A 27987-nucleotide genomic window follows, 5' to 3' on the forward strand; every position below is an offset into this window, starting at 1 on the left:
GATTTGGTCTCCTTAATGACACAGCATAAAATCACTTTCTCTAATATGTTTAATCAGTGTTCTATTTAACTGGTTTTCATAAGCTTTCCCTATGGAACCAAACCATGGATTTGAAAACCTAGGGAAAATTCTCATTCCCATGGCTCCATGTATATGTGAATTCATGATATTATCATTTATGAAAAATATTTCATATCTAATGACATTTTCAACTAGTAACAAAAATATTTATAAGACAGGACAGATGTAACGTGTATTTGTGGAGTTATGGCGCTTGGACTGATTGACAATTTCTCGACACCTATATTTTAACTGCTTGGAGACCAGAGATTTGTACACTCTGAGGCTATGCACATGAGTAAGACATGAGGTCAGTAAGGATTGTACTTTTATAAGTTGGAAAACAGGAATCATGATAAGAAAACCAGCAAGACACCACAAACGGGTATATTCTCAATTTTAGGGGAAAATGGAAACATATGGAAATAAAGGATCTGAAACGAGCATTGTCAAAATTATCTATGCCCACACACCACTTGGAAAATTTGAATGTTTCCCTTAGGGGATGCATAGCACGTTTTGCAGATCATAGCTTTAACACAGTCAGAAGTGAGACATGGTGGAAAGCACATAGGCTTTATAGTCCGTCTAACTTTTTTTCGAACCCTGTAATTTACTACCCTTATACATTCCTCAATATCTCCAAGTTTCAGTTATTTTATGTTTAATCTGTCAAAAAGATATCAATACCTAAGGTCAAGGGAGATTTACATGCCACAATGTGTGAAATACGTGGCATAATGGCTGGTAGATAAATCGTGCACAATGATGTTTCTTCTGTCTATTGTTCCCCTGTACAAAGAATAACATACTTTCCCCCAGAAATCACTTTTGCACTTGATGGGGCAAGGAAGAGACCAAATACTTCAAATCACCAATAATTTCTTTTATACAAAAAGTATTTACTGAATTCCTACTATTTTTAAAGCATCGGGTCCTGCATCTACTTTATGGTGTAGATTATTAAAATTATTTTATGTTGTAATTTTTGTATGAACATTTAGACTGCAAATTTTATGTTTGTAAGTATTTGTTGAAAAGTTCTATGGAAAAAAAATGTGGCTATGTCTAGTATACTTTTACCAGCCTGCTCATTATTTTCTCTTTTGGAGTCAATATTCATATGAAAGGCAAATTGTGATGCTCCTTGCCAAGAATGGAATTAGAATAAGGAGAATGAGGGCAGGTGTATGAATTTATTGCTTAATGACATCAAATGAAGATATCATAATGAATTTCTCTTACAACAGTGATGGCCTCCCTAATGGGACCAAAAATACTCGAAAACATTTGGCTAAAACAACCTCTCTCTCTCTCTGTGTCTCTGTCTCTCTCTCTTTCTTTTTTTTTTTTTTTTAATTTTTTTTTTCAACGTTTTTTATTTATTTTTGGGACAGAGAGAGACAGAGCATGAACGGGGGAGGGGCAGAGAGAGAGGGAGACACAGAATCGGAAACAGGCTCCAGGCTCCCAGCCATCAGCCCAGAGCCCCACGCGGGGCTCGAACTCATGGACCGCGAGATCGTGACCTGGCTGAAGTCGGATACTTAACCGACTGCGCCACCCAGGCGCCCCTGTCTCTCTCTCTTTCTGTCCACATTGGAGATAAACTTCCAGTTGGGCTTTCCCAGGTGGGCTTTATCTCCCCTGGAAAATGTCTGAATGAAAAGCATGGTTTGCCTTTGTGAGCCATGATTTGCCTTTGTGAGATACACTCTTTTCCATTGGGAAAACCAATTGGGATGACCAATCAGTATATCTTCAGACATGCCCTTTTCATTTAGTCATATTTTATAGGAAGGCCATTCAAGTCCTAATGCCTTAGGAGCGATTTATCTTTCAGATGATAAAAATATAGAAATATCACTACTTTGATGTGTTATTAATTGATTTTTATAACTTAACTCTCCATTTAAAACCTTATTTCTCTAATCTTCAACTTCTTAAATAGTCGCAACTGTATCATTGTTAATATTTAAGACTATCATTGCTATTTTTTCTATTAACAGATGCATTAGAAGCTAAATATAGCAAGGAATTGTATATCTTATATAATTAAATAAGAGAATGTTGAGGCAATGTCAGCAAAAACATTTGAGATTAAAATTATCATAGAGTCACATGTATTATATCTTTTTTTATGAATTCCATTGCATTAAAGTAATTTATCTGATTCCATATAAAGGTATCATTTCGTTTTTGTTGACCAACAAAGAAATGATCAATCTAAAATATTGATCTTCTAGGGTCTTACCAAACTTTGTATAGACTCAAGGGAAAATTGTCTATGTAAAATGCACTTGGAGTGACTATTGGGTGGTTCATTTGGTTAAGTGTCCAACTCTTAATTTTGGCTCAGGTCATAATCTCACAGTTTGTGAGTTCTAGCCCTGCATCGGGCTCTACACTGACAGCATGGAACCTGTTTGGGATTCTCTCTCCCTCTCTCTCTGCCCCTCCTTGGCTCATATTTTTTTTTCTCTCTCTCTCAAAATAAATAAATAAACTTTTAAAAAAGGTAAAATTTCAAAAAGTAAGACAATAAAATGCACTTGGAAAAAATATATGGATGAAAAAAATTTAAAAATAATGAAATATATTCAATAAATTAAATGGAAAGAACAGAAAGGAGGAAAAAGAAAATTACAATCCAATAGCCTTCCAAAAAACACCTCCTTCCTCCCAAAAGGTAACTTTAATTTTGAAATTTAAATGTGTGTGTCAGCTATGAGAGATAGCTACTTATTTTTATTTTTATTTTAAGACGAATTTTTATTTCTTCTGAATATATTGGAAGACCAAAAGAGAAGGAGTTGGACATTTTGAAAATTGAAAAATGCCTGCATGGCCCCAACTTTTTGTAAACATTTATTAATACATTTGTTTATTTTTAAACTCTACCCTATTTCACAGAGTATTTTAAGCAGCTGAGAGTTTCGACTTCTAACTAGTGGCAGGCATATCAATATAGCTGAAGTACTTATTCTGGCCCCATTCTGTGAAGCTGCTTCTTGAATGATCTATTTATTCTGGGCACCAGAATCCTGACTACAATTGTCAATATGGTCCATCTGGCTCAGGGGAAGCACTGACAATTGAAAATATAGAGAAAACCACTAAAATTACAGAATCTGCATGATGGAATAAACCATATGCAAGTTGTTAAGCTGTTAACCTAAACACATATTTTAGTTTCAACAAACCATAATTAATAGACCAGTCTACCTACAGCATGGCTGAAATAGTTCTCAGCCAGAAGTTGGTCTGAGATTTACGTATTTTCCTGAATCTATTTAAGTGGGCTTTAATTCTTTTACACAGTAATTCCTATGATATTCTAATTCTTTGTTGCAATTGTTCAAAATTCAGAATTTCAATTATAGAATATTCACCAATGTATTTGTTTCACATCTGTTTGCTTTTTCTTAAATCCATGCAATATATAATTTTAAGTGAATTTATCATTTCCAGTGAATGCTCAATGTAATAGTCCTGGAGGGTCACTGTGCATTCATTTCCTAAGGTTTTCCTACAGAGTCCCACAACCGGATAGCTTAAAACAACAGAAATGTATTCTGGCACAGTTCTGGATACTAGAAGTCTAAAATCAAGGTGTTGACAGGGCCATGCTCCTTCTGAAGCCTCCGAGGAAGAGTCCCTCCTTGCCTCTTCCAGCTTCTGGAAGCCACAGGTATTCCTTGGCTGATAGAACCCTAGCTCCAATCTATGCCTCCTTCTCCACATGTTGTCTTCCCACTGTGTCTGTGTCTTCACAAGGCATTTTCCCCTTCTTATAATACATGAGTCATATTGGATTAGAACTCACTCTCATGACCTTATCTTTACTTACCTGCATCTGTAAGATCGTACTGCAGATAAGATCATATCCACAGGTACCAAGAATTAGGACTTCAACATATCATTTCCGGCAAGAAAAGTCAACCCATAAGAGACTGGAAATGTCCTTTTTTCTCTTTGTTTTAAGGTGGAGTGGAAGATACTGACATTAGTTTTAAAAAAATTCTGTTTTTTGGAATAAAGACATTTCTGTCTCCAAAAGGTGGCATTTTGTTTTGTTCTGTTTTGGTTTGTTTGTTTTGTTTTGTAGGTAATAAAAAAGAATTCTCTATTTTATTTTATTAGTCCAGATAGGAAATACTGTACAATTTTTTCCCATTTGTTATTGACTATACTCAACTGCTTTAACCACTTTGAGCACAGTGACTGAGTAAACAATATTTTAATCTAAAAACGTTAATTTTAATGTTTTTAATTTAAAAACATTAATTCTTCCTTCTGGAAAAAAGAAACTGGCTTATTTTGGATTAGTCTTTTCCTTCAGAGCTATGAACATAGGCAAAATGCTTGAAATTACTTTGAAGGTATCAGGAAGCTATCAATACTCTGAAAAAAAATGTTCTGAGAGTCAGTAAAGGGAGAGAAAACCCATAGCGATGAGCCCTAAGAGCATTTGCTGATTTAAAAATGGCAGCTTTAGAACCAGAGCTGAGGTTTTGGCAGTGATTATAATTTATCAATGTAGGTTCATCCTTGGTAACAATTGTACCATACTCATGAGTCATGCCGACATTAGGAGAGGTTACACATTTGTGGGGTGGGAGGGTATATGGGAAATCTCTACGTTCCTCTTAATTTGGTTGTGAACCTAAAACTACTCTAACAAATTAAAGTCCTCAAAAACAGCTGAATTGTCAAATAAAATATCTTTATTTTTTCTAGTGAAAATGAAGCAACATTTCACACTTCATATGCTTCAATTAAAATTTTCTTAGATCCAAATTCGCGGTCTTAAATGTTTATGTACAATCAATAAAGAAAGGTTGAAAATCAAGAATCTACTTCAAGGAGTTAGAAAAACCATAATAATTAAAAAAGAGTCAAAGGAGGAAAGAGTCAGAATAAGAGAGAAATTAGTGATATAGAAAAAACATGTGTGATGAAAAAGAGCCATAAATTAGTCCTTGGTGTTTGGAAATGATGAAGTCACAATGAGATACCACCTCACACCAGTTAGGATGGCTATTACCAAAAGAAAAGATCACAAATGTTGGTAAGGATTTGGAGAAGTCGGAATTCCTATGTGTTGTTGGTGGGAATGTAAAATGGTGCAGCAGCTATGGAAAACAGTATGGCAGATCCTCAAAAATTTAAGCATAGAATTACCATATATTCCAGCAATCCCAATTCTTGGTATATATTCATAAGAATTGAAATCAGGATCTCCAAGAGACATCTGCATTTCTGTGTTCATTGCAAAATTAAACACAACAGTCCAGATATGGAAACAATCTAAATGTCCATCAATGGAGGAATGGATAAAGAAAACGTGGTGTTTATATACAATGGAATATTATTCAGTCTCAGAAAAGGAGGAAATTCTGCCATTTGTAACAACATAGATGAACCTGGAGAGCAGTATGCTAAGTGAAGCAAGCCAGTCACAGAAGGACAAATACTGCATGATCTCACTTATTAGAAATATTTAAAATAGTCAAACTCACAGAAACAGAGAGTGGAATTGCCAGGGTCTGTTGGGGGAGAGAAATGGTGGGGGAGGGTGCTGTTTAAAATTTCAGTTATACAAGACGAATAAGTTCTAGAGAGCTGTTGTTTAATATTGTGCCTATAGTTCACAATATTCTCTCATGCACTTAAAATTTTAATAAGGTATATCTCATGCTACATGTTCTATCACAACAACAAAAAATTAAATATTGGCAATAATGAGCTTTGGTAATGATGAGAGAAATTATAACACTTATACATGGTTGATAGGAATGTAAATTGGTGCTTCTTAAGAAATCTATTTGATACTATCTACTGAAGTTAAATATACATATATATCATGACCAAGTTCAATAATTATATATGTACTTAACATAAATGAATATACATGTGTACTCAAAGATATGTTGAAAATTATACATAGCAGTTCTATATAGTAGCCCCCAAATTAAAACCAAAACCAAACCAAAACAAAACAAAAAACAAAAGACAAAAGACAAAAGACAAAAAAAAAAAACCAAAAAAACCAAAGAACAGTAAATGTCTATGGAAAGTAAAATGGTTACATACAATTTCATACATTTATTTAATGGGAATCCAAGTAACAACAACAATGAATAATTTATTGCTATATGGAATAAAATGAGTGAATACCACAAACATGGAGAAAAAGCAATACACAAGAAGTATCTACTATAGGATACCATTTTTCTATCATTTATGTTTTGGGGTGGAAAAAAGGGTATTAGTATTAATTATGAGATTACACAAGAGGACCTTTAAAGGGTATTGATAATTTCTATTATTGACTTGCATATTGATTCAAGACTGTGTTCACTTTGTGATAATTTATTAGCCTATAACACCAATTTGTACACTATTTAAAAAAATATGTGTATATGTATATGTATATGTATATGTATGTATATATATGTATATGCATATGCATATGTATATGTATGTATGTACATATACATATGTGCATGTATGTACATGTATGCATATACATATATGCATATTCATATACATACATATATACATACGTGTATATGTGCATACATACACATATGTATGTATGTATATGTGCATATGTACGTATACATATGTATATATGTATATGTATATGTATATGCATATGTATGTATATGTATATATGTATATATGTGTATATATATGCACATATACATACATATATATGTGTGTGTGCACATATAGACATATTTATACATGTATGTACATATATGTATACATATATGTATGTGCATGTATACATATATACATATGTATATGTATATGCATATATGTATGTGTATATGTATATGTATATGTATATGTATATGTATATGTATATGTATATGTATATACACACCATGGTGAATTATTTCCATATAGTGGAGGTTTGGATCTATCATGTAAAGTCATTAACTTGTTAGACTCTTTCACTCCCTTATTCAGAATCCTGTATATCAGCCGTTGATCTCCACAATTGTTCTAATGGGTGAAAACCAATGGTCCTTGGGATTTAGATGTCTCCAACAGTATACGCCTAGGGAATCACTTAGTTTTAAAAAATGGCTATTCCTCTATCATTGTATTTCCCCATCCATCTACACCCTGCTAAAGGGGATTATTTCCTGGTATAACTCAATGAACATAGCATAATAAAGCATATCCCCACTAGAGTGAACTTAGTATTGCCAGCTCATTTGGTAAAATGGATGCACTTCACTTGTCCCCAGCTTGCAACAAAAATAATAAATAATTAGGCTTTCGTTTCACTAAAAGAAAGCTGGAGGGAACAAGTTTAAGTGATTTGCCTGAGGTTGCTCATTGGGTCGGTAGCAAGTGGGGAATGGAGACACTCAATCTCTTTCTCCAAGTGCCTGTTTCCCCTGCCAGATATGGGCTTCCAGCGAGAACTTTTCCCAGGGTAGCACAATAGAATCCGCTTGGTGGTTAAGGTCCTTGTTATATTTCATACAGGAAGAAAGAAATTGAGCACAAGCTTTCAGGATACACTGTGATTATTGCGATACAGGCTACAGTGGATTTACCCAACAGCTGTAAGATCACAAGTGCAGAGGAAGTTAGATAAAATGACTTTACGTTTAGGGGTTCAAATTTGAAGAGTCGTATTTCAAAGTGCATTAGAGAATAACAACCGAAAATAGTAATAACAATAATACCACCACAACCTAAAAGCAATGACCTTTGCGTGGTAGTTGGACTGGTCATCTGAGAAAAATCCGAGCAGCTTGTGTCTCGCTCCAGCTCAACATGTTATAAACATTCAGTGAGTCAATTCTCCCATGTAAATAGGCTGCAGATGCAGAGTTAAACAATGGGAATAATTTCTGGTGATGAAAGGTTAGGGGACCAGCCTGGATCCCTCATTGTATGCGATTGTCTGTTGCATCTGGCATCAGCTGCTTTACAAGATTTTGGCACTGCCCTGGAGGATTTACCCACCAGCCGAGTCAGGAGACACTTAACTTCTGTGACACTCATAAAACTATATAGGGAAGGCAATGGATTTCTTGTAGCCTTTAACAATATAGTTTAAGTTTAGAAAAGTTACAGTTGGGAGCCTTGTTCTCTCAGATTGATTTAAATGCTCTATGTTGGTGTTTATGGGTTCCTGCTGGGTTATAGCCATGAAGTACTCAAATGTAAGAGCTCTCGAAATAGAGAGAAAAAAAAAAAACACAACCATCAAACAACAAAGACACCTCATCTCTCACACCTGTAGTTTCCCGGGTGAGGAGTTGGTTTAGGTGAAACAGTCTTGGGCAGGGATTGAGGGAGGGCAGTTAGTTGTGACTACAGGGCTTCTGGAGGTGAATTCCAGAGAAAGAGCAATGCAGGGCAATAGTAGCTATGGAAGTCTGGATAAAAAGCATAAACTAAAAATTGGGCAAACAGACCCCAAAACCCTCAGACAGAGACAAAGGAGAAAATGTCTTCATGTGTTCGTGTTTGGGAAGGACAAACAAGAATGAGGACCAAATGTTAAAAGTCTGTACAGCTCTAATTCTTCAAGTTTATAATCAGTCGACTTACCCACTTTGTATGGAACTTTGAGTGTGTGAGTCCGTTGGCCTTTTGGGGAGATTGCATTTTCTTCTGGATGTTAAGACAGAATTCCATTCCGGGCCAGGTGTAAGAAGAATTTGAGGTGAATTTGCTTCCTCTACCCAGTGATAACTATGACACGTATAAATATACACAAAAACACGGGTATGTGTTTAAAGGTCAGGTTTCGGGGTGCCTGGGGTGCTCAGTCATTTGGGCATTCGATTTTGGCTCAGGTCATGATCTCACTGTTTCATGAATTCAAGCCCCATGTCGAGCTCTGGGCTGACAGCTCAGGGCCTGGAGCGTACTTCTGATTCTGTGTCTCCCTCTCTCTCTGCTCCTCCCTTCTTCTCACTCTGACTCTCTCTGTCTCTCCAAAATAAATAAACATAAAAAAAAAAGTCAGGTTTCAAAGAAAGCCAAAGACATTCTCAAGGAGTCACAGCACTCAAGCAGACACGGCCTGATCTTCACCCATAAGCAATGACCTTATCAATCTACCTTTGGTCTTTACCTGTTGAAGAAAAGAAAATTTAATAAGGTAAACAAAGATTTAGGTCTGAAAGCTCTTGCTCCTAATACACCAGAACATAGTATTCTTGTGGAGAGGTTTGGAAATACTTCTCTGGGAAAGCTGGGATATAATTAGAACTTCAGCATCCGCTTAATCAGTGCCTTCATTTCCCTTTTGGGCATGGCCTCTGAATTACATCGTCTAGTGGCTAGTTACAGCTCCTGTACCAGTACCAAGCCCGAAAAGTTATAACTGATCAGAAAACTGAATCCTATTATTGAAGATGACCCTCCCCCATTTATCCCAATATATCCCAATATTTACCCAAGGTCTCAATCTTCCCACCTAAGCCTTCTCATGCATCTTCCTTATTACAGCTCTCTTCACCACCCACTGCACTAAAGTTTTCATCCCATCAACACACCCATTGCTTGTCTTATGGGAAACCAATTGAAATATGAATAAATGACAGAAGGATAACTAGAAAATCCTCAAACGTTTGGAATTTATTTTTGAGAAAGGACACTTCCAAAAAAAATTAAAATTAAAACATAAAAAAATAAGCACACTTTCCAATAACCCATGATTTGAAGCGATCATAAGGAAAAATAAAAAAATATTTCATCTGGATAATAGCAAAAGTAAAACATAGCAAAAATTTGAAGATGCCTCAAAAGTGATGCGTTGGAGAAACCTATAGCTTTAAATGTTTATATCTGAAAAAAAAATAAAGGTTTAAAATCAATGACCTAAGTTATCATCAGAAGCAGCTAGAGAAGGAAAAGCTGAGTAAGCCCAATGTAAGGGGGAAACTACTTGCTATAAAAGCAGAAATCAATAAAATTAAGAGAAAAATATGAAAAAAGATGAACATTCATGCTACCCTATTCACTAGCTCAAGACTCCTATCATATAGATAGACTGTTGGAGATATTCTCAGCCTTGCCATGTCCCTATCAGACTCCACACCTCTCTCTATCACACGAAAGCTGCATACCCTACCACCACCTCCCACAGACATTGCTACCATTTTCTATTGTCACATGCATGGATTTGTTCCCAAATGCTTTCAAATCACTCCCTTATTCCCAATGTCCTATTATAATCATTTAACATCATTGTGATTTCTTCTCATGGATAAACTTTCAGATAACCTCAATTTGACATATTTTTTGGTGTTTTAATGTTTAGTTATTTTTGAGAAATAGGGAAAGAGAAGGAGGGGAGCAGAGACAGAGGGAGACAGAGGATCTGAAATGGGCTCTCTGCAATGACAGCACAGAGCCCGATGCGGGGCTCGAACTCATGAACTGCGAGATCATGACCTGAGCCGAAGTCAGACACCAACTGACTGAGCCATCCAGGCACCCCTGTTTACCTTTTTGAACCCGTGTTCTGCTTTGCAAATTACGTATCACTACCTGGCCAGTACCTCTAGTCAACCCTAATCCATGGCCAGTATCTCTCAATAACCGAATTCACCTTTTGGCCTCTTGTCACCAACTGCAACTTTTCCGCCTATGATCCTTCTTATTACTTGTATGTGCAGTTGAATCCTGTGGATGCTTCTCTGAGGCTCATGGCCCCTCAGGGTTCTGGACCTCTCCTACCATCAAGCAAAACATTGCACAACTGTCCTGTTTTGCATGGGTAGGTTAACCCATATCTACCCCTTCATGGCTTTTTCTCTTTCCAATGCCTGGTCTGATAAATGGTTGGAGTAGCATGCAGTAATTGTTCAAACTGCTTCATTATGAAGTCAGTCTTGTAAGTCTTCAATTTGCCTTGATTGATGCTCAACAGTCCTTTTAATGGTGGCAAGGGATATTAAAACACCTAAAACAAAGCCCAGTGTTTATGTGCCCTGTAGCTGTGGTCTCCTCTCCAGCCACTTCTAATTTCTCTGCTCCCTGCCGCTTTGTATTACATATTCTGTGCAATTCAAGCTTTACTCATCACAGTAGTACTTGCAAATATTTTCTCTGCAAGAACCATAATTCCTGTTTAATATTCCATTACCCTGGTCATTAATCATTCAATTTTCCACTTCATTAGAACCTCTATGTGCAAAACAGGATAAAAGTCACTATTTTCTATTGTTTTTGGTTGAAAAAATAAAAATTCTTTGTAGTCTTTACATCATATCAAGCAGAACCTAAAAATATTAACAATAATTATATGTTAGCTTAATTGCTTTACTATCTAGTTTATTATTGTTGTTATTATTATTAAAGAAACGTAGGGGCACCTGGGTGGCCCAGTCAGTTAAGCATCCGACTTCAGCTCAGGTCATGATCTCACGGTTTGTGGGTTCGAGTCCTGCATCAGGCTCTGTGCTGACAGCTTGGAGCTTGGAGCTTGTTTCTCTCTCCCCCCACTCCTGCTCTGTCTCTGTCTCTCTCAAAACTAAATAAACATTTAAAAAATTTAAAAAAGAAATGTATGTTTATCTTAAATTTTATTATGTATATTAAAGCGTATGAGAGATGAAATGTGTCCATCTTCCAATCCTAAATTCATTCTCTAATGACAAATATTGTGGGCTTACAATTTACAATATTGCTATAATTCCTTTTTATACTTATAATACATACACAGGTCACAAGATAATGGTTTTTGCCACTTGATTTTTTTACTCCTAACAATCTAGTATCCTCTTTCTATACACAAGTATATAGATAAAATTATTTCATATTGGCAACTGGATCATGTGTTTAGGTAAATTTATAAATTGAGATCCAGAAATAAGACAAATACTTACAATAGACACTATTATTGACCTTCCATTCTGCTTTTCTAGAAAGTAAGGAAGAGGAAAATAAAGGTTTCTCTGTATTATTAACAATGTTTTTCCCAAAATTTTGACAATTATAGCGCGAAAACAGAAAGATATCCACTCAGAATGAGATTGCATTCTCTTCAACACAGAGCTCTGCCCTAAAAACTTTTACAGAAATCTGGCTGTTGTGAGTTAAATGGCACAATTTGGCCCTGATTGTATGAATCTGTGGATAACAATGAGCTCTAATGGGTCTCAATTGTACTTTGAAAACCAGTCAGATTTCAGAAGGTTGCTTGGTTCTCCAAATTGTGAATCTCCTGCACATCAAAGGTTGATACAATCTGGTATGATTAATGGTCATTCTTATTTAACATAAAAGAGTACAATATATCAGAATGTGTCTGGTCTTGTAAGTTTTATGACTGGTTGTTACAGAATTCCAAAAGCTCACAAAGCATATAATATAGAAGGCGTGAAAAGGAAATGTTCTACTTGGGAAATAAATCTAGAAAAAGTGAAATTGCCAGTTCTCCATGAGAAAGCACACATTGCATCCTTGTAGGAGTTTGCATTTCTGACCAAACCCCATTTTCATCTTTTTATAATGATAAATTGGGACATGCGATGCAAAATGCATTTTTAGTATTATTGTATGATCTTTTGATATCTTCTAAGAATGCCTGGACTGTCTTAATCAAAGAACCAGGGTTTTCAGAGGGAAAGATTTTATTTTCTGGGAGTGACATACTAAGTTATATTTATATTATGCTAATTGCAATGAGTAAATTATGCTTTAATGGGTCAACCTCGGCTGCAAAGAAGTAGCCTACTTTTTTTTTTTTTGCACAGTGTCCATTGTTATGAGACAGTCTTTCATTTGTTATTATTGTGTATTTGTCGTAATTGAGATCATGTTCTTGCTAATGACTAGAATGGAAAAATCCGAGAGAGATACACTATTCCCAGCTAACATTTATAGAATTATTACAGAAAGCCAAGTCATATTATCTGCTTGATCTTTCCAGAGTAGTCAATTTTCTGTCACTGACACAGATTTAAATCATAACACTGAAAGGTATGAAAGGTGGTTGCCACAAGACTGCAACAGAGATGTCAGAGTGAATGGAGAAAATGAAGACGGTCATGATCACAAGGCTACCAGTGCACTTGGTTTTCTAAGAATTAACATACCCAGAACTGTGCAGCTAATATTAGCATTGTTGCTGTAAGCTTATGGTTATATTTTATACACAGACACTGGCATACATATGTATTTATTAAAAATTATCAAGGTTTATTAATGCCTAGTAAAAAATATGATAGGATTTCTGGCTGAAATAATGAATACTTTTGAGATCAATACTGAAGTTTACATTTAATGGATAATTCTTTTCTAATGTCTTCCATTCTCACAGTTACCGACATTATCAACAACATAATAATTACCACGGCGAAAGGTATCGTGTTAAGTGTTTTATATGCAGCATATTATTTAAATTGCTATTTTAGTCAAGCAAAATAGATTTTATGTGTTTATTTTAAAGTTTAAAAAGGAAGGTGATCATATGTCAGCAGGAAAATGCAAATTAAAACAATAATGAGATAACACTACACAACTACTAGAATGGCCCAAATCTGGAATACCGGCAATGCTAAATGCCGGCAAAGATGTGGAGCCACAGGAACTCTCCTTTATTGCTGGTCGCAACAAAAATGGTACCGTCAGTTTGGAAGATGGTTTGGTCGTCTGTATTACAGAGTTAAACGCATCCTTACCACATGATCTAGCAATCATGCTCCTTGATATTTACACAAAATCCTGCACGTAGATGTTAAAAATACCTTTATTCAGAACTGCAAAAACTTGGAGGCAACCAAGATGTTTTTAGGTCGGTCAATGGTTAAATAAGCTGTGGTACCTCCAGATAATCTAATACTATTTTGCAGTTAAAAAATAACAAATAACAACAAAAAAAAAAGAGCTGTTAAGTCATGAAAAGACATGGAGGAAACTTAAATTCATATTAAAATGAAACAAGCCAACCTGAAAAGGAAACATACTGTAACATTCCAACTGTATGACATTCTGGAGAAGATACAACTATGGTAACAGGAAAATGATCAGTATTCTCAGAACTGGAGGACTGGCAGGATGAACAGGTAGATTAAACGTGGGATTTTTAGCTCAGTGAGACTATTCTGTATGATATTATAATGATGGATACATGTCATTATACATTTGTTTAAACCCCCAAAATGTACAACATCAAGAGTGAATCCGAAAGTAAACTACGGAATTTGGGTGATTATAATGTGTCCATGTAGGCTCCTCCTTGGTAACAAATACATCATTCTGGTGACTGACGTCACTGATAATGAGGGATGTCATGCGTGTATGGTGGCAGGGGTTATAGGCAAAATCTCTGTGCCTTTCTCTCAATTTAGTTCTAAAATGGTTCTAGACAGGGGACTTCGGAAGATGGCAGTGTAGGAGGACGCTGGGCTCACCGCGCATCCTGCTGATCACTTAGATTCCACCTACACTTCCCTAACTAACCCAGAAAACCACCAGAAGACTAGCAGAACAGAGTCTCCGAGTCTGCGGAGCCCAGTGCAGACGAGAGGCCCACAGAAGAGGGTAGGAAGGGCGGAGAGGCGGTGCAAGCTCCACGGACTAGCAGGAGGGAGCCGGGTGGAGGGGCGGCCTGCCGGCCAAGCAGAGCCCCTGAGTCTGGCTTGCAAAAGCGGAGGGGCCAGACGGAGTGTGTTCCGACAGCAAGCACAACTTAGCATCTGGGAGGTCATAAGTTAACAGCTCTGCTCAGAAAGCGGGAAGCCTGGAGGACAAAGGGAGGGAGAGCTGCTGAGCCCCCGGACGGCAGAGCTCAGCTTGGCGGGGAACAAAGGCGCTCACCAGTGCCATCTTCCCCGCCCATCCCCCAGCCAAAATCCCAAAGGGAACCAGTTCCTGCCAGGGAACTTGCTCGCTCCACGCAAACACCCAACTCTGTGCTTCTGCGGAGCCAAACCTCCAGCAGCGGATCTGACTCCCTCCCGCTGCCACAGGGCCTCTCCTGAAGTGGATCACCTAAGGAGAAGCGAGTTAAGCCTGCCCCTCCTGCCCCTGTGCACCTTGCCTACCCACCCCAGCTAATACCCCAGATCCCCAGCACACAAGCCTGGCAGTGTGCAAGTAGCCCAGATGGGCCACGCCACCCCACAGTGAATCCCGCCCCTAGGAGAGGGGAAGAGAAGGCACACACCAGTCTGACTGTGGCCCCAGCGGTGGGCTGGGGGCAGACAACAGGTCTGACTGTGGCCCCGCCTACCAACTCCAGGTATACACCACAGCACAGGGGAAGTGCCTGCAGGTGTGCACCACTCCAGGGACTATCCAAAATGACCAAACGAAGAATTCCCCTCAAAAGAATCTCCAGGAGGGGCGCCCGGGTGGCTCAGTCGGTTAAGCGGCCGACTTCGGCTCAGGTCATGATCTCGCGGTCCGTGAGTTCAAGCCCCGCGTCGGGCTCTGTGCTGACGGCTCAGAGCCTGGAGCCTGTTTCAGATTCTGTATCTCCCTCTCTCTCTGACCGTCCCCCGTTCATGCTCTGTCTCTCCCTGTCTCAAAAATAAATAAAAAACGTTAAAAAAAAAAAAAGAATCTCCAGGAAATAACAACAGCTAATGAACTGATCAAAAAGGATTTAAATAATATAACAGAAAGTGAATTTAGAATAATAGTCATAAAATTAATCACTGGGCTTGAAAACAGTATAGAGGACAGCAGAGAATCTCTTGCTACAGAGATCAAGGGACTAAGGAACAGTCAGGAGGAGCTGAAAAACACTTTAAACGAAATGCAAAATAAAATGGAAACAACAACGGCTCGGATTGAAGAGGCAGAGGAGAGAATAGGTGAACTAGAAGATAAAATTACGGAAAAAGAGGAAGCTGAGAAAAAGAGTGATAAAAAAATCCAGGAGTATGAGGGGAAAATTAGAGAACTAAGTGATACACTAAAAAGAAATAATATACGCATAATTGGTATCCCAGAGGAGGAAGAGAGAGGGAAAGGTGCTGAAGGTGTACTTGAAGGAATAATACCTGAGAACTTCCCTGAACTGGGGAAGGAAGAAGGCATTGAAATCCAAGAGGCACAGAGAACTCCCTTCAGACGTAACTTGAATCGATCTTCTGCACGACATATCATAGTGAAACTGGCAAAATACAAGGGTAAAGAGAAAATTCTGAAAGCAGCAAGGGATAAACATGCCCTCACATATAAAGGGAGACCTATAAGACTAGTGACTGATCTCTCTTTTGAAACTTGTCAGGCCAGAAAGGATTGGCACAAGATCTTCAATGTGTTGAACAGAAAAAAATATGCAGCTGAGAATCCTCTATCCAGCAAGTCTGTCATTTAGAATAGAAGGAGAGATAAAGGTCTTCCCAAACAAACAAAAACTGAAGGAATTTGTCACCACGAAACCAGCCCTACAAGAGATCCTAAGGGGGATCCTGTGAGACAAAGTACCAGAGACATCGCTACAAGCATGAAACATACAGACATCACAATGACTCTAAACCCATATCTTTCTATAATAACACTGAATGTAAATGGATTAAATGCGCCAACTAAAAGACATAGGGTATCAGAATGGATAAAAAAACAAGTCCCATCTATTTGCTGTCTACAAGAGACTCATTTTAGACCTGAGGACACCTTTAGATTGAGAGTGGGGGGATGGAGAACTATTTATCATGCTACTGGAAGCCAAAAGAAAGCTGGAGTAGCCATACTTATATCAGACAAACTAGACTTTAAATTAAAGGCTGTAACAAGAGATGAAGAAGGGCATTATATAATAATTACAGGGTCTATCCATCAGGAAGAGCTAACAAGTATAAATGTCTATGCGCCGAATACCGGAGCCCCCAAATATATAAAACAATTACTCATAAACATAAACAACCTTATTGATAAGAATGTGGTAATTGCAGGGGACTTTAACACTCCACTTACAGAAATGGATAGATCATCTAGACACAGGATCAGTAAAGAAACAAGGGCCCTGAATGATACATTGGATCAGATGGACTTGACAGATATATTTAGAACTCTGCATCCCAAAGCAACAGAATATACTTTCTTCTCGAGTGCACATGGAACATTCTCCAAGATAGATCATATACTGGGTCACAAAACAGCCCTTCATAAGTATACAAGAATTGAGATCATACCATGCATACTTTCAGACCACAATGCTATGAAGCTTGAAATCAACCTAGGAAAAAGTCTGGAAAACCTCCAAAAGCATGGAGGTTAAAGAACACTCTACTAAAGAATGAGTGGGTCAACCAGGTAATTAGAGAAGAAATTAAAAAATATATGGAAACAAACGAAAATGAAAATACAACAATCCAAACGCTTTGGGATGCAGCGAAGGCAGTCCTGAGAGGAAAATACATTGCAATCCAGGCCTATCTCAAGAAACAAGAAAAATCCCAAATACAAAATCTAACAGCACACCTAAAGGAAATAGAAGCAGAACAGCAAAGGCAGCCTAAACCCAGCAGAAGAAGAGAAATAATAAAGATCAGAGCAGAAATAAACAATATAGAATCTAAAAAAACGGTAGAGCAGATCAACGAAACCAAGAGTTGGTTTTTTGAAAAAATAAACAAAATTGACAAACCTCTAGCCAGGCTTCTCAAAAAGAAAAGGGAGATGACCCAAATAGATAAAATCATGAATGAAAATGGAATGATTACAACCAATCCCTCAGAGATACAAACAATTATCAGGGAATACTATGAAAAATTATATGTCAACAAATTGGACAACCTGGAAGAAATGGACAAATTCCTAAACACCCACACTCTTCCAAAACTCAATCAGGAAGAAACAGAAAGCTTGAACAGACCCATCACCAGCGAAGAAATTGAATCGGTTATCAAAAATCTCCCAACAAATAAGAGTCCAGGACCAGATGGCTTCCCAGGGGAGTTCTACCAGACGTTTAAAGCAGAGATAATACCTATCCTTCTCGAGCTATTCCAAAAAATAGAAAGGGAAGGAAAACTTCCAGACTCATTCTATGAATCCAGCATTACTTTGATTCCTAAACCAGACAGAGACCCAGTAAAAAAACAGAACTACAGTCCAATATCCCTGATGAATATGGATGCAAAAATTCTCAATAAGATACTAGCAAATCGAATTCAACAGCTTATAAAAAGAATTATTCACCATGATCAAGTGGGATTCATTCCTGGGCTGCAGGGCTGGTTCAACATTCACAAATCAATCAACGTGATACATCACATTAATAAAAGAAAAGATAAGAACCATATGATCCTGTCAATCGATGCAGAAAAGGCCTTTGACAAAATCCAGCACCCTTTCTTAATAAAAACCCTTGAGAAAGTCGGGATAGAAGGAACATGCTTAAACATCATAAAAGCCATTTATGAAAAGCCCACAGCTAACATCATCCTCAATGGGGAAAAACTGAGAGCTTTTTCCCTGAGATCAGGAACACGACAGGGATGCCCACTCTCACTGCTGTTGTTTAACATAGTGTTGGAAGTTCTAGCATCAGCAATCAGACAACAAAAGGAAATCAAAGGCATCAAAATTGGCAAAGATGAAGTCAAGCTTTAGCTTTCTGCAGATGACATGATATTTTACATGGAAAATCCGATAGACTCCACCAAAAGTCTGCTAGAACTGATACATGAATTCAGCAAAGTTGCAGGATACAAAATCAAGGTACAGAAATCAGTTGCATTCTTATACACTAACAATGAAGCAACAGAAAGACCAATAAAGAAACTGATCCCATTCACAATTGCACCAAGAAGCATAAAATACCTAGGAATAAATCTAACCAAAGATGTAAAAGATCTGTATGCTGAAAACTATAGAAAGCTTATGCAGGTAATTGAAGAAGATATAAAGAAATGGAAAGACATTCCCTGCTCATGGATTGGAAGAATAAATATTGTCAAAATGTCAATACTACCCAAAGCTATCTACACATTCAATGCAATCCCAATCAAAAGTGCACCAGCATTCTTCTCGAAACTAGAACAAGCAATCCTAAAATTCATATGGAACCACAAAAGGCCCCGAATAGCCAAAGTAATTTTGAAGAAGAAAACCAAAGCTGGAGGCATCACAATCCCAGACTTTAGCCTCTACTACAAAGCTGTCATCATCAAGACAGCATGGTATTGGCACAAAAACAGACACATAGACCAATGGAATAGAATAGAAACCCCAGAACTAGACCCACAAACGTATGGCCAACTCATCTTTGACAAAGCAAGACAGAACATCCAATGGAAAAAAGACAGTCTCTTTAACAAATGGTGCTGGGAGAACTGGACAGCAACATGCAGAAGGTTGAAACTAGACCACTTTCTCACACCATTCACAAAAATAAACTCAAAATGGATAAAGGACCTGAATGTGAGACAGGAAACCATCAAAACCCTAGAGGAGAAAGCAGGAAAAGACCTCTCTGACCTCAGCCGCAGCAATTTCTTACTTGACACATCCCCAAAGGCAAGGGAATTAAAAGCAAAAATAACTACTGGGACCTCATGAAGATAAAAAGCTTCTGCACAGCAAAGGAAACAACCAACAAAACTAAAAGGCAACCAACGGAATGGGAAAAGATATTTGCAAATGACACATCGGACAAAGGGCTAGTATCCAAAATCTATCAAGAGCTCACCAAACTCCACACCCGAAAAACAAATAACCCAGTGAAGAAATGGGCAGAAAACATGAATAGACACTTCTCTAAAGAAGACATCCGGATGGCCAACAGGCACATGAAGAGATGCTCAACGTCGCTCATCATCAGGGAAATACAAATCAAAACCACACTCAGATATCACCTCACACCAGTCAAAGTAGCCAAAATGAACAATTCAGGAGACTATAGATGCTGGAAAGGATGTGGAGAAATGGGAAACCTCTTGCACTGTTGGTGAGAATGCAAATTGGTGCAGCCACTCTGGAAAACAGTGTGGAGGTTCCTCAGAAAATTACAAATAGACTTACCCTATGACCCAGCAATAGCACTGCTAGGAATTTACCCAAGGGATACAGGAGTACTGATGCATAGGGACACTTGTACCCCAATGTTTATAGCAGCACTGTCAACAATAGCCAAATGATGGAAAGAGCCTAAATGTCCATCCACTGATGAATGGATAAAGAAATTGTGGTTTATATACACAATGGAGTACTACAGGGCAATGAGAAAGAACGAAATATGGCCCTTTGTAGCAACGTGGATGGAACTGGAGAGTGTGATGCTAAGTGAAATAAGCCATACAGAGAAAGACAGATACCATATGTTTTCACTCTTATGTGGATCCTGAGAAACTTAACAGAAACCCATGCGGGAGGGGAAGGAAGAAAAAAAGAGGTTAGAGTGGGAGAGAGCCAAAGCATAAGAGACTCTTGAAAACTGAGAACAAACTGAGGGTTGATGGGGGATGGGAGGGAGGGGAGGGTGGGTGATGGGTATTGAGGAGGGCACATTTTGGGATGAGCACTGGGTGTTGTATGGAAACCAATTTGACAACAAATTTCATATATTGAAAAAAAATGGTTCTAGAAAAAAAAGTCTTTAATTCAAAAAAAAAAAAGAAATTTACACCAAGATAAGGCAAAATGAGTAGGCATACATAATATGCCTAAAGTTCCAGAGGAACTAAGTCGTAGAACAGAATTGAAATGAATAACTGACCTCACAGTAACACTTAAACAGAAAACTACAGAACTGGATGTCCTGTAACTCTTGATGTAGGAAACAAGAACAGGAAACATGGAAATCTTTCTGTGCAAAACAAAATTCTCAATAAACTTACATTTTTTTTAACATGACCTCTCCAGTAGTCTGATGCCTCTGCCCATGTGATTTAGCACTTTGAGTGATTCTCCAGCGCTTTACCATCTGTTATATTTTCCACATTCTAATAATAACTAATATATACATTTGAAGGCCAAATAATGTCTCTGATGGAAAAGAAATTAGTAGTAACTCAAACTAAATACAATGCAGAAACTTGCCTTTGAAATCACTGGTCATTTCTCCAAACTATATTGTATTATAGTTACAGCAATTTAAGGCACTATGTGCTTTCCTGAGTTTACACAGAATAGACAATACTTTTAACTTCTCATAATTATACTTTCTCATGAGGAGAATAATGTTAAAGGCTTATCAAGACTACTCATTGTTCCCGATAACCCTAGTTTCAATAATCTGAGGATTATTTTCAGATGAGTGTACTGTTTTTTTTCCTAAATAAATCTAGAATAAAATAAAAATTATATATCTCATCAGTAGGAGACATTATCTTTGCTAATTTATTGAACAACTTCTTACCTCTTCTTCTGTGCATATTTAAAATACATAGAGATTGTGTTTGTTTGTGTATGGTAGTGAGGTCACTTGTGTATATCTGAGTAGTATATTATTATTTAAAGATAATTTTCAATACCGCAGCACTTCCCATTATTTGTATATGTCAGAATACATTTACCTAAGTCCTTTTATATGGTGTAGAGGGTGTTTTTTTCAGAAAAAATATGAATAATTCTGCAATTAAATATTTGAAATATATTTTTCCTCACCTAGCCAAACATTTTCTTAGGAGACTAATAACAGTAACAGCAACACCAACAGTAACATTAGTACAGCAGGTAACATTTTTCAAGAACTTCCTATGTCACTATGATAAATATGTTGCATGTATAATCTCGTTTGATCTCCACAACAGCTATCATATGCAGGACTAATACTTTTCACCATTTTACAGATAAGGATGTTGAGGTAAAAATAAATGGAATAACTTGGTGGAAGTCCCACAGCTAGAAATTGATGGAACTAGAATTGAACTCTCTTTAACTGACCATAATCTATTCAACAGAGTATTTGTAGACGTAGCATTTGCTGTGATAAAATGTACATTGGATTAAAGCTCTAGGTACCAATTACCACTGCTGACATTTTTATCATCTGTATGTGCTTGTATGTGATAACCGTCTGATGTTTTATGTTCATTTGCATGATTTTTTCCCATAAAGAACATACATTTTCATTATTATCTGGCCGGCTAGATGTTGCTTTGCTGTTTCATCCATTGTTTTACGGCGTCATGGCATGTCCTAAAGCAATTTTGATTTCAACTTTAGTTGTCCCAGAATTGCAAAAAGAGTTTTATTTCTCACTGTCTGTTGAGATCTAGCTTGGCACCAAGTTTAATAATAGTGATTCTAGACTCCCTGCCACAGGATTTACAAAGTGCCATTCCGGAACTGCTGGCCAGTGAAAGCTGGATCCAGATTTCAGGAATTTCTCTGTTGGAACTCTCCACTCTGAACAAATAGCTCCATTCCAGCTGCGAAGCAGAGAAGGCCATCAAAGCTTTTCCAATCTCTATTGTAAAGCATGCTACGTAATTTGTGGGCTCAGTGCAAAGGGAAAAGGTGGGGCTTCTTGTTCAACATTTATCAAGAATTTCAAGATGGTGACAGCAGAACATTAAAACAGGCACAGGCTCCTCTAAGCTCAGGGCCTTATGTGATGGCTCATGTCACATGTTCACCAAGACTAGGATCTTATATTTTCATGGAGGAAGACTCATCTCAGTGGATTTAAAGCCACTGCATTGCCTGTTTATGTGTGTGGCAACCCGGGAAAACAATGTTCCAGTGTCATTACCAACCCCTACACTGATTGCTTTTACTTTCTAGCCTATTAAACATTTTACCTTAAAAAAATAATAACAAGCAACTGCCATAACTAAGCAGGGATGTCTGCAGCATTCTACCACTAATGCTGATATTGGATTCTAATTTAACATGGTTTTATTACTTTTAATCCTAAATTGTTGGGTTTTTTTTTAAGTCTTTCTTTTTCACAAATGCGTGTTAGATTATTAGTGTTTTTTATTCAATACCTATTTAAATAATCATATGGTTACTGCATATTAGAGACATATTGATGTCATATACTATATTAATGACTTTAATAACATTAAACTATCTCCGTATTCCTGCTGTGTTAGGAAAATCTATTAATTCTTGAGTGTTCTTGCTGTTGTAGGGAGAAAACTATAAAGGGTATTATCCCTTTTCTCTCCCCCTCCTGGAAAGCAGAAGAGCTCTAGAGCTCTAAGCCGCAGTCATTTTTTTTTTTCATTTCCCCCTCTTGTCTCCCCACCACCCCCCAAATTTCTTTTGGGGGGTTGAGTTACAGAAAACATCTACAAAAGTGTTACTTTGACAGTGGGAATCATCAAAGAGTAAGACCAGAGTGGATCTAAGGATAATGCATGAGAAAGGTTGCTATTGGATAAGAACAGGTCAGACCAGTGCACAGAGAAGTAAGTAAAGGTCGGCGATTCCCACCCCACCCCCCACCCCCCACCCCCCAGGATTGTAGTTCTGCTTCCCACACAAGGGCCTTGGAAGACCTAGAAGCAGAGACAGGAGAGGCACATTGTGTTCAATAAGCATCAGGATTTTAAGGGCTGGGGTGGGGTATCCTGAGCTTAAGCTGTGTGTGGCTGAGCATGAGGTGGGTAGGTCTGGGTTGCCAGGAGCATCACCTTTAGATGTCCAGGAATAACCCGTGTGCTTTCAAAGAGAAAATGCAAGAGAAAAAAGTGGAGACCACTAAGAAGGAAGGATTGTGACCATTCCTGCTCTCAGAACACGTCGTCACTAGACTCTCTATGTGACACCTTGACATTGTTAGGGGCGGGGCGGGGGTTATAATGGCGTGGAACATGAAACCAGCTTTAATTTCGTTTAGAAAAATAAAGAAATGAGATCATTGTTCCTCCTGAGCACTGCATGTCAAAGTCACATCTGTTTTCCTGGCATATAAACTTCCTGTATTATTATCTCAACGTGTTTTTGAATTGTGCTTGCTGGTATGTTATTTAGAGTTTCTGCATCACAGTTCACGGAGAATGGAGTCGTACAGATTGGTGTGTAGAAGATAGCATATGTAGGTATACGTGGTTTGTGTTTGTGCATCTTTCTGTTACCTTGTCTAAGTTTCTGTGAGGGCAAGGCTAGGTTCATTCAAGTGTCTGAGTTATTTATCAAAATCTTCTAAGCTTTGAAAAATAGTTAAATTATATGAAAATGATTTTTTCCATAAGCATTTAAAAGAACCGAGGTGGCTCTCAAAAATAAACAAACATTAAAAAAAATTAAATAAAAAATGGAGCTCCTGGGTGGCTCAGTCAGTTAAGCCTCTGACTTCGGCTCAGGTCATGATCTCGTGGTTTGTGAGTTCGAGCCCCACGTCGGGCTCTGTGCTGACAGTTCAGAGCCTGGAGCCTGCTTCCGATTCTGTGTCTCCCCCTGTCTCTACCCCTCCTCCTCTCGTGCTCTCTCTCTCTCAAAAATAAGCAAATGTTAAAAAAAATAAAATAAAAGAACCGGGCTGCAAAGCCACCTGAGCCCAAATTTATTTATTTATTTATTTATTTATTTATTTATTTATTTATGAACTGTCCCTTTCTCCTCTATGGTTATTGTTCGAAAGAGATTTGCTACTATTTATTTTGTTGCTAATCGCTATTTCTAGAAACATACCTATTTTAGTGAAACAGTCATTTTCATATAACTTTAGGAAGATAATAATAATCTAGAAGCGGTTTGTCCTAGAAACCCTCTGCGCTCAAGTCCTGGCTCTGTTATTTACCTGGGGCAAGTTTGCCTCCATTTCCTAATTCAAAACAATAGTAATAATCACGGCATCTGCCCCTTGCAGATTTGATTAGGGCTACACGAGTTGCTATGTGGAAAGCCTTCAGAATCCGTGTCAGTCAGAGTTCATAATGACTAAATATTAGAAACATCCATTTCAGTCCTCACCCTATACTGATGGCTGTGTTCAAAGTGAAGTCTATCTCCTTATTGTTTTTCTACTTTCCAATTAAATTCAGTTCACCCAAACCCTAGATAAACAAGCTACACAGTTATGCTTTGTTGTATTTTTTAAAAGTAAATTAGAAAAAAAAAAGATATGGTGGAGTTTTTTTTTTCCTTGTCATTATGGAAAATTAACTCAGTAATTGTCTCACTAAATCACAGTAATGATGAAAAGAATTAGGATAGATTTTTTTTCAAGGTTATGTGAGAATAAATGCCCTTAATAGAAACCTACAATAATATAAAGGGACCTTTTAATTTGTAGATACATTTTACCCTGTTTTGTTTCTTGGAGCTGCATAATGTTACATGAAAGCTACAGAAAATTTTTTCCAAAATATTTTCTAGCTTTGACCTTTAATATATGCAAGGCACAATTCAAAATTTAGGGTATCTTTCCTCAGTTAACTCTGCTATCAGTCCAAAATAAATATTATATCCTCAATTTAAATAGTGGGTGACATAAGTTTAAGTGGCTAAGCTAGGATGTACAGTCAGGTGTACCTGAATCCGAACCCTTACTATTTTCTTTGCATAGGTTTTCAATTAATAAACTTTGATTAAATACTTACTACGTGCCAGTGATTTTGATAGGTATGGTAGACACACACACACACAAACACACACAGATAAATAAAATGTCTGATAATACAGGAACATATTTTAAAAAGCGAGCGATGGGGCGCCTGGGTGGCTCAGTCGGTTAAGCGGCCGACTTCGGCTCAGGTCATGATCTCGCGGTTCGTGAGTTCGAGCCCCACGTCAGGCTCTGTGCTGACCGCTCAGAGCCTGGAGCCTGTTTCGGATTCTGTGTCTCCCTCTCTCTCTGACCCTCCCCCATTCATGCTCACGCTCTCTCTCTGTCTCAAAAATAAATAAACGTTAAAAAAAATTTTTTTTTTTTTTAAAAAAAGCGAGCGGTAATGAAATCCATTGTAATTTTATGATGTGTGTATATACAAATACTTATTTTCCATAAAGAAATCAGGAAAGTCTTCACAGTGGAGCACGTATTTAATGCAAAGGGGTACAAGGTGACTAGGTCACCGACAATCAGCTGGGAGTGCAGTGTGGGAAGGAAAAGAAATGGGATTATAGGCAAGGGCATTAGCAACAGGGGAGGCATCTAGATGAAAAGCCCATACAGCTTCTCGACTGCAATTGTACTAAAACGAGGCCAATTCCCCTGTAATTCTTTTTGAAGAAAAGCATTGCAGACAGCACAAGATTGCTTCGATTTTACAACACACCTAACCTCTTTCTATTTTATGAAAAGAAGAAACACAGATAGTGAAACGCCCCTGTTTTTCTGCTCTCTTAGCCCACTCACCCTACCTTCACTCTGGAAGAGCATCCACAGGAAGCTGTTTTCTCACAGTTGAGGAGATGAGAAGTCCTCACTTAGAAATTAATTGCAATATCACCAGCAATTTCAATCAACAGGCATTTCTAGCAAACCAGACCCAGATGAACTTCCATGCCCTGTGTTCTGCATATTATAGACTGATTGTTCATAATAATGATAATATAAGCAATAAAATTTACCTAGACCTTCACTATTTGTAGAGCTTGTGTGTATTTGTGTCTGTGTAAGTGTGTATGTCTCCTTCAATATTGTCCTATTTAGCTCAAATAGTATACTGGAGAAAACAGAAGGTGAAGCTGGAAATCAGATGTTTGCTCTCCGGTGGTCCTAACATCTGCACTTAGAAATCTCTCCTCTGAACATACTAAGGGTTTAGAATCAGATATCAGGACATTGTTTTGTATGTGTTAATTCTATGCGACAATATAAAAGAGTTCAGGAAAACAACAGCTTAATGACTATACGCATTTTGGACACATACTTGATTTTCTCTTCTTATCCTCCCTAGCGTAAAGCTTGGATCATCTAAAACTTAGACTTTATCCTTTTACGTGGATAAGTGCAAGATTTTCTGGGTGCCTCATATTTTCCAATTGTTTATTTTATGAATGGTATGAATCTTCACGGAACTATTGTCTCATCTCTTGCCTTCTTTCCTCCCTCATCTGCTTCTGCACAGAACCTGTTTCACTGCCTTTTGGTTTCTGAACATACCCCTTTTCTCTACTGCCAGGTGCTGGGGACCACAAAAAAGCATAAGTAATAGACGTTGCCCCCAAGAAACTCAATCCAGCAGAAGAAAAGTCTGGCCATTATTTAATCAACAACTACTTACTGGTATTCTTCTATGTGAGATTAACTGCATAGCAGAGATGCAAGGAAATATTTACAACTGTCTGATGGATTGAAATTACCCTGATTTCCGTTTTATCCCCCTTTAAATATCATCATTTTCATGATTGGTTTGCAATCGTCCCCCTGTCTCAGAACCTGTCCGGTCAAATAGTGTTTTTAAAATATTTGTCATTTCTATTAGAGTTTTGAAACATTCATCTATTTCCCCGTGGGAAGTATTAGGTCAAGCTGTTCTTTTTCTTTCCGGATTTATTTGCCTTGAGGTCCCGTGAGACAACATTAACTGTGTAATTTCTAGGATCCCCATTTTGAATGTTTGTTGACACTGCACTTGATGGTCTACTTACTTAGCGTCAGGATTTGTGGTTGGTATAGCTCTGTGTTTTCAACTGACATAATCGAGAAATTGCTTGCGACATTTTCAACAAGTGTTTTGAAGGTAGAGGTCATCATATCTTATGAGGTTGCACTTGGGGAAATTTCACTACTTAAATGTTCTACCCAAATGCTTTCAGAAAGCTGTTTAGCTCGCCAGCCAGCCGCGGTGCCCCATAATGGGGGGAAGGAAAGAACAAAACTTCTCTGCTGCAGATACAACTACAGCTGTGCATCTCAGTCAATCCATGTCGAACAGAAAGATCTAAAAAAATATTACGTTAAAGGGAATATGGAATTCTCCAGTTAACTTTAAAATGGAGACTTTTGAGCCTGTTGCTGCTTATCTACTGCATTGCAAATCCCCAGCATGTCTCCTAATGGCTTCTGGAAATGTTTTGTAATGAGAAGCAGATTTTGGTAATCCACATTGTGATCAAATTACTTTTGTCAGTGTC

The 27987-nt window shown here is 37.7% G+C and overlaps 1 long non-coding RNA gene across 1 annotated transcript in view; it reads left to right on the forward strand.

Moving 5' to 3' along the window:
• LOC132670171 (uncharacterized) overlaps nt 1-24225 on the forward strand; it is a 451329-nt gene extending 427104 nt beyond the window's left edge. Inside the window, exon 4 of the long non-coding RNA XR_013555995.2 lies at nt 22276-24225. This is a non-coding gene — a long non-coding RNA (uncharacterized LOC132670171). The remainder of the gene's footprint in view (nt 1-22275) is intronic.
• Nucleotides 24226-27987: the final 3762 nt, after the last annotated feature.

This window comes from Panthera onca, chromosome B3, assembly GCF_046562875.1.
Source record: "Panthera onca isolate mPanOnc1 chromosome B3, mPanOnc1 haplotype 2, whole genome shotgun sequence".
In the NCBI taxonomy this organism is placed as follows: domain Eukaryota; kingdom Metazoa; phylum Chordata; class Mammalia; order Carnivora; family Felidae; genus Panthera; species Panthera onca.